This window comes from Phragmites australis, chromosome 19 (genome assembly GCF_958298935.1).
Source record: "Phragmites australis chromosome 19, lpPhrAust1.1, whole genome shotgun sequence".
Classification (NCBI taxonomy): Eukaryota; Viridiplantae; Streptophyta; class Magnoliopsida; order Poales; family Poaceae; genus Phragmites; species Phragmites australis.
In genome coordinates this window covers 14,821,778-14,830,627 of record NC_084939.1, presented here as the reverse complement: position 1 = coordinate 14,830,627, position 8,850 = coordinate 14,821,778, and positions in this window count along the sequence as shown.

Sequence of the window (8,850 nt, the reverse complement as noted above, 5' to 3'; positions counted from 1 at the left end):
CACCACGCTGTTCTAGCATCGAGTTGTGCCGTCCAAGCCAATCAACAGATACACCGTCACCCACCGAAGCCCATGCAACCGCCGTCTTCGTTTCCCAACCGCCGGAGCCATCTTCCCATCAAAATCCCGAGCACCTCCGCCACCTTTGTTGTCGCCGACCCTCCTCCCAAGCCGCATCGCTCGAGGTGATTAAGTTCATTCTCGCCTTCTCTCCATATTCCATCACTCGATGTAGCACGCTGTGCATCGGAGCGCCGTTCGGCATGTTTCCTGACCGTGTGCCACCGTGTTTTGTTCGCTGCCGCCCCTAAGCCACCATGTCGATCCTTTGTGGCAACCCTCTTGTTCCTCAGTCGTTCGAACTAGATCGTGTGGTCCAGATTAGATTAGAACTTACCTCTTGGGTATCCATTTAGAAGCCGCCATGTGTCACTCTGTAACCCAGTCAGCGCTCTCAGCCAAGTCAACAAGCCATGTCGGTGCCACATGTGCGCCACACAAGCCAACTGAGCCTAGTCAGCCTTAGTTTTGCAAATAGGCCCCTGGTTAGTTTAAATAATTAGATATTGGTCCTAAATTTTGCAGTAAACACCCTAGACTTGAAAATTATTAAGTTTAGGCCCTATCATTTTATAGGAAACTCCTTGGACCTTTAATGAATTAGATTTTAGTCTTGACCTTTTTGCATAAAAGCCCCTGTTTAGTAGAAGCATCATAACTTTTTTGTCGTATCTCTATTTTAAGCGATTCTTACGCCGTTAGATTTTTTTCATAGCTCTAGCTTTCTAGATTGGTTTTGTCTTATTGTTCCCTTGTTTTGTGTATTTTTCTTAGTGTGTTTTGTTTGTGCACTTTATCGCTAATTCTACGATTAGATGTCAACGCCTCGGATCAGGTTGGGGAACGTCAAGACCAAGAGTTAGAGTACACTGAGTAGCAGCAAGTTTATTAATGATAGTGTGAGAATTGTTAAGGTGATAAGTGTGTGATTTGGATCTTTTGTTTGAGTGTTGGTGTGTGCTGTGGAATACTTTGGCACCTTATCCATAGTCACATATCAAATATCTATATAAAGTATAGTTGGGTTTTCCCCTTAGGCGGATCTTTTTCAGTTCCTCTTAACTTTCCTATTTCTCTTCTCAACCTGAATTAGATGGTTAGCACAAGGAGTACCTGTGGCAACAATGAGGCTAACAATAGCAACAACCAGAATCCATCCCCGCCTCCTCTAATGACCTTCAAACAACAAATGGCTATGCAAACTCAGATTTTGCAAGCCTTAGCTCAAACTACGATGCAGATGTAGCAACAGCTATTAGTTTATGTTCCTTCACCTCCCCATCAGCCATCAAGACTTGGAGAATTCAAAAGAACTCAACCCCCAATCTTCAATCATACAGTTGAGCCTATGGATGCAGATGATTGGCTGAAGGATATAGAAAGGAAGCTACAGGTTACATAGTGAATTGATAGAGAGATGGTTCTCTATGATTCGCACCAACTTGTCGGTCAAGCTTTGGACTGGTGGGAAACATAATGTGTCGCACATGAAAACCTATCAACTATCATCTGAATGGAGTTCAAAACAAGTTTTCGCACTCACCATGTGTCATCAGAAGACATTCATCTGAAGAAGAAAGAATTCATGAGCTTGGAGCAAAGATCAATGATAGTAAGGGAGTATGTGACTAAGTTTACTCAGTTGTCTAGGTATGTACCAGGTGAAGTTGACATAGATGAGAAGAAGTAAGAACGCTTTTTGGAAGGTTTAAGTGATGCCATTGAGTATACCCTACTTCCCCAAGAGTTCACCAATTTTCAAGCTATGGTAAACAAAGCCCTAGTGGTTGAACACAAGCATCGTTAGCTGGAGAGAAGAAGAGGAAGATGTCAATTCAGGAACAAGAAAGCAATGCATGTCCCCATTTGGCAACTCAAACACCTCAGCAAGGACCCATATTCCCATCCAACAATCAGTATAGGACTTAATTTCAAACACCTATTCAGCGCCCTAGCTATCAGACACCTCGCTCAACTCCACCAGCCACTCCTCAAGCCAAGAACAACCAAGCTACTCCCGCCTTAGGCAATCAATATTTCCATTGTGGAGAGGTAGGACGCTATGTGAATATGTGTCCTAAGAAGTATCCAAGACTGGTGAACATCAACACTCCAAAGCCTACTCAGTTTCAATCCTAAGCACATAATGAAAATCAGACCCATTTTCAGAACAATCGTGGACAACAGAACTTAATCCATACGAAGGTCCATCATGTCACAGCAAAAAAAGCTCCCCTCCCATGCCCCAACATATAGATTACCCCAGAGTTTTACTAAAAAAGGAGTGTGTTTCCACTATGGAGACCCTACGCACAAAGTCAAAAAATGTCTCGAGAAGTACCCCGTCCGGAACTAGATCAACCATCAACCCTAGATGAAGACCTCAGTTTAGCATTCAAGTTGTCACGACATTCAAGCAGCAACTCAAGACAGTTAAGCTTAACAGGATAATGTCAAGCCCAAAGAAACTCAGTAGGAACCAAGAAGTTGAGAGATATATATCACATGCAACCTTGTAATAATGTGGATCCGATGTCATCTCTTCATATCATCAAAACCATATGGCTTAAGTGCAGTCTATTTAAGACTTAAATGGAAGTTTTGTTTCTCTTCGTTCTACCTAAGAATTGTTAATGCGCTCCATCTCTAGTCTGTCTACATCTCAAGGAACTGGAAATACAAGTCAAACAAGTCCGCTCTTTTTAAGGAGGGTAGACTTTTTAGCCAACCTGTTGATTCTGAAACCCAAAGACAGATGTTGGAAATAGGTAGCCATCAAGAGTAACGGAGTAATAAGGAGTGCTAAAGGAAGGACAATACTTAGAGGCTACACTCCAAACCCAGAAGTGACCATCAAGAACAAGTACCCATTTCTCGGAATTAGGATATGCCTCAGCAAGTTTCCAGGATTTGAAGGTCCGCCAATGTCGGAGGGTGAATTCCTCAAGCAGGGATCCGGAGGGACCCCCTTTGAGATTCGACTGGGGGGATGATTCTGAATCCGTTTTATGGGTGAAATAAATAGGCATAAATGAGATGCGGGTGGAATGGAATGATCGGATGCAGGAAGTAGTAAATGCTCAGGGGATTTTTAGACAGGTTTGGGCCGCACTGAGCATAACACCCTACTCCTGTGTGTATTCTATAAATGCTCTGAGAATGTCTCTCTCAGTGTTTGCTGGGTTACAAGAATATTTGTCTAGTCTAGAGCTTCATGCTCTTTGTTCTTCGGTTGATCTACGCTTCGGGCTTCGTTGTTGTCCAACTTGTTCGTGCCTTCTCCGGGGAGCTCGCTCGGCTTATATGCCCGTCGGGGTGATAGCGTGCCCAGAAAGGATGGCGCGAGTTCCAAGGCGCCATAAATGGAAAGCAACCATCATGGGCTGCTGCGCGAAGTGACGGGGAGGGTTGAAAACGCGCCCCCGTCTGGTCTTATTCGTCATCATGCTGTTTTTCAACGGGCGCCGAGGGGAGGGCCCACCGGGCAGCCACCGAGCAGCCTGGCGTGCCCGCTCGGTTAGAGCAAGCCTGACACAGCAGGGCGGCAGGCGGGGCGCTTTGGGCCTCGCGATATTATCCCGAGGCACGCCGGATGTCGCGCGATGGGACCTGTGCATTAAATATCCCCACGCCTCCTTGCCAGGCCGTGGCAGGGACTGGCAGCAAGCGTGGGGGGAGTAGTTGGAAGTGACAGGCCATGCGCCCTCTTAAATGCAGCATCGAGCCTCTCACCAGCTGACACCTCACCGCTGGGCCTCTGTGGGGGCCACCGGCGAATGACTTTCTCAGGCCCTCGGGGAACCGAGTGCTCGGGGGCCACTGTTTGCCGCCTCGAGCACTCTCTCTCGGATATGCCCTTTCTTGGTCCTCAAGGAACCGAGTGCTCGGGGCCGCCCCCGAGCACTCTCTCCCGGAACTGGCTGTTTGGGTCCTTGGGGAACCGAGTGCTCGGGGGTCACTGTTCGCAGTCCCGAGCACTCTCTCCTGGAACTGACTTCTCCTAGGTCCCGGGGGACTCGGGTGCTCGGGGGCCACTGTTCGTAGCCCCGAGCACCCTCTTCCCGGTACTTGGCTTTTCATGTCGTCGGGGGACTTGAGTGCTTAGGGGCCACCGTTCGCAGCCCCGAGCACTCTCTTCCCAGTACTTGGTATTCTCGTCCCTCGGGGAGATAACCCCCGCGGGAGGGCGCCACGTGGCACTCTGCTATTCTGTCCTCGGGACTCGGGGACCCCTGGTTCCTGTGTCACCGACAGCCAAGGTCAGCCAACAGAAAAGGAAGCTATCAAAAGCGAAGTGATCAGTGTATGTCAGTACAATGATATCATCACCAAGAAGAAAAAGTGATTTGGAAAGTGAGAAGAAATTTTCTAAAATTTGAATTTTGAAGACCAAATTCTCTTATCTCTTCTGCGATATTTCTGAATCTCGAGGGCGAGATTCCTTTAAGGGGGTAGATTTGTCACACCCTAATTTTCAGATTTCTCAAATTTTCCAAAATTAGATTATAGTATGAATAATTAGAATAGAAAAAAGCCTATTTTCTAAATTCAAATTTAAATTTGAATTAGGTTATTATTTGTTTGAATGCATTCATGCTGGAAATAAACATGTAGGGTCATTTGGTTTTGTTTGGATTTTATTTAGCTTTCTTTGTTTTTGATTTGCTTTGCTTTATAATAGACGTAGAATAGAAAATAGGAAAAGAATAAGAGGAGAAGACCTAATCTAACCTAGCCCAACCTCACTCTCTTTCTGGCTCGAGCCAGCCGTTTAGGCCACACTGGCTCGGCTTGCTCAACCCGCGCCATAGCAGCTCCGTAGCCCAGCGCCTTGCTAGCCCGCTTAGCTGAATGCACCGCGCCAGTTTTTGCCTTCACTGCGCCGTTGTATTCGAGCCAGTTTCGAACCCACTGTCGTGTCCAAGTTGGTCTCGCACCGCTGCCGAGAGTCTTGAGCCTCCCCACGTCCTCTCTGCCCTCCTATATAACTGAGACCCCCTCCCCATTCTCATCTCATCCCGAAGTTGCCAAAACCTAAGCCATCTCACCGAGACCTAGTCGCCGTCGCCTCGGTCTAGCTCGTCGTCGCACTGTTCCGGCACCGAGTTGTGCCATCTGAGCCGATCAATAGATCCGCCATCACCCATTGAAGCCCGTGGAGTCGCCGTCTTCGTTTCCCGACCGTCGGAGCCATCTTCCCGTTGATATCCTGAGCACATCCGCCACCTCCGTCATCATCGACCCTCCTCCCAAGCCGCATTGCCTGAGGTAAGCCATCAATTGAGTTCTTCGTCGCCTCCTCTCCATATTTCGCCGCTCGCCGTGCACCGGAGCACCGTCCGGCATGTTTTTCGATCGTGTGCCACCGTGTTTTGTTCGCTGCCGCCCCTGAGCCACCATGTCGATCCTCTCTGGCAGCCCTCTTATTCCTCAGTCATCCGATCTATATCGTGTGGTCCAGATTATATTAGAACTTACCTCTTGGGTATCCAATTAGAAGCCGCCACGGGTCACTCTGTCACCTAGTCAGTGCTCTCAGCCAAGTCAGCCAGCCACGTCAGTGCCACATGTGCACCACGCAAGCCAACAGAGCCTGGACAACCTTAGTTTTGCAAATAGGCCCCTGTTTAGTTTAAATAATTAGATCCATGTCCTAAATTTTGCAGTAAACACCCTAGACTTGCAAATAATTAAGTTTAGGCCCTGTCATTTTATAGAAACTCCTTGGACCTTTAATAAATTAGATTTTAGCCCTGACCTTTTTGCAGAAAAGCCCCTATTTAGTAGAAGCCTCATAATTTTTTCATCGTAGCTTCGTTTTAAGAGATTCTTACATCGTTAGATTCGTTTTCCAGAGCTCTAGCTTTATAATAGGTTTTTTTTTGTATTGTTCTCTTATTTTGTGTACTGTTCTTAGTGTGTTTTATTTGTGTGCTTTGTTAGCAATTATGTGATTAGATGTTAATGCCTCGGATCAGGTTGAGGGATGCCAAGAACAAGAGTTAGAATACACTGAGCAGCAATAAGAAGAAGACAAGTGTCCTTGATCATCTTGAACCTAGATTTTTAAATTGTTTAGTTTTACAAAATTGCATGCAGTGTCAATTTGATGGGTGGTTACCTATGTAGGGTTTACCTAGATATTCTCTTATCATTCCTTGATGCCTAAGTAGTCTATGGTTATGTGTCTTTTATGGGTAGAAATGCTTAGTCATGCTGTCAGAAATGTTGTGAAGTGTCTTATACCTGACTAATGAACTTATGCAACAAGGAAGGTTAAATTGGCTAATGGTAAAGAATGTGAAATATGGAACCTTAGGCCTTGAGCAAAGAATGTTGGTGATGATCATGGTTGTGTTGGTAGGTTAGTCTTTGCTTAAGTAATCTAAGTAAGGACTGGTTTATGGAGCGACAACCCAAGAAATTTGGTACAAACATGAGGCTGATATGGGTATGTTTAGCCGATTAATTAGGGTTCTCCTAGTGTTGTGTGGGCCAGATTGCAGGCGTGGATGAGGGAAGTTAGTTCCTAGATTCCACAAGGCACAAGAGTGGGCTTTTGGGTAGGAGTTAGACTTGCGTAAACCCTAGCGGTGAAAACTCGAGTGATAGTGACACATATTGGGAGAATTCTTTGTAAAAGCTTTATAGTGATCTCCTAGCAACACACCCTAAAAATGTATAAAGTGCTTGGCCGGTATTGCAACATGGAGACTTTAGTCACCTGCTTGCAGGTGATGAAATCATGACTTGTGGGAAAGTTGTACAACCTCTGCAGAGTGTAAAATATGATATATTAGCTATACTTACAGTTATGAGATATTTGGATTCTCACATGATTAGTTGGTTATGGGTATAGTTTTGGTGATGGTTAGCTGGTTATGGTATGCAAGGTAGTTATTCTCGGATAATAATGGTTTGAGTCATACAGGTATAATCACTTAATAATTATTTAATGATTTTTAGTTACACTACTATTTTCTTTACTCGTATTTATACAAATATATCATGTGTCAGCCTATTCTTGTTGTAAGCGTACATATCACTTAATAACTATTTTCCCACCGGTTCTGTCTTGCCGGCTAGCTCCTCCTCTCTCCACCCACCTCTTCCTCTCCCTACCCTAGACATGCTTCGAGACACTGCAATGAGGAGGCCCTCGCCCGTCGGGAATCCAAGGTTGTTCGTCGCACCGAAGAGGAGCCCATCGCACGTTATCACACCCAATTTAGCGAACAAAACCAAGTATGGCTTATATGTACCTAGAAAGTTTAACACACATAAGGACATCATAGGTAAAGTAACAAAAGTAATACTTTAACTTACAACTGTTTAACTCTTATACAAAGACTTTACCTAAACAACTCTAATAACTAAACTATAGCAACTAAACGACGGTAGTGAAACAAAAGCATCTGTGACCGCAGTAACTCCATAGGCACCGACTAGGGAACACACTCCTAGGACACCAACTGGTCATCTTGAAAGTCCTTCGCTGAACAACATATGAATTACAGGAGATAGCAAGGATGAGATGTAGGAGCGTGTTCCCCAGTCGGTGCCTGTGGAGTTGCTGTTGTCGCTGATGCTTTTGTTCCACTACCGTCGTTTAGTTGCTATAGTTTAGTTATTAGAGTTGTTTAGGTAAAATATTTGTAAAAGAGTTAAATAGTTGTAAGTTAAAGTATTGCTTTTGTTATTTTACCTATGGTGTCCTTATGTGTGTTAAACTTTCTGGATACACATAAGTCATACTTGATTTTATCCATTAAAATTGGGTGTGACAACGTGTGATGTGCTCCTCTTCGGCGCGACGAACAACCTTGGATTCCCGATGGGCGAGGGCCTCCTATTTGTAGTGTCTCGAAGCATGTCTAGGGTAGGGAGCGGAAGAGGTGGGTGGAGAGAGGAGGAGCTAGCCGGCAAGAGAGAACCGGTGGCTAAGGTTGCACCGGCACGGAGAAGAAGTCGACGGCTAGGGTTTAGACAGAAGCGAGATGGTCGTAGGAGCAACGACATGAGATACTAAGAAAGCAGAATAATCACATTATAGATTAAACGAATAATCACGTGTTACATATATAGCGAACACATGCCATATCAAACCAACCCGGTTTATGGAAACATGGACCAGTGGGATATGCACGGTGGAGGTGTGACTTGCACCGTAACCAAGAGAAAATCTTGATTCCTCGTTACCAAAATTCACCTAGAATAGTCCATGCGGTGCAGTCGGCTTGTTATGCAATTCAATATAGCTTACCCCTACTGCATTCTAGCGACAACCTGACTAGCCACCAAATCTATCATTTGTAGTAAGAAAAACAGTTTTGTTTTGCTCAGCACCCTTCGAGCACCTTAGGGTGTTTTACGGGCTTGCAGACATTTTCACGAGCGCATCACATGTGAAAATGCCCCAATTAATACAAATTCGTAAAAAAACATAAGAGCACGGACCATACTAGTTACTTATGTCTACAAGTGTTAAGCACCGATATAAAGACCGTGATTTCTGATACAAACAAAGACTATAAATATTTAAATATGATTAACTATTTTGTTAACACTAATATAAACAGTAGAGCTTAAGTAAGCACTTTGCACTCTGCCTATAAAACAATCTGATTTTCTTTATAAACACCTCTTTTAAATATCCTCTTGTACATGCTCTAAGTAAAAGGCTTCAAAAGTTTTGAAAAATACCTTAGTCATAGATGAGGTTGTAATCTACAAAATTTCAAGATCAAATTTGATCTCGTTCACAATGTAGAAATGATAAATTTAAGGCAC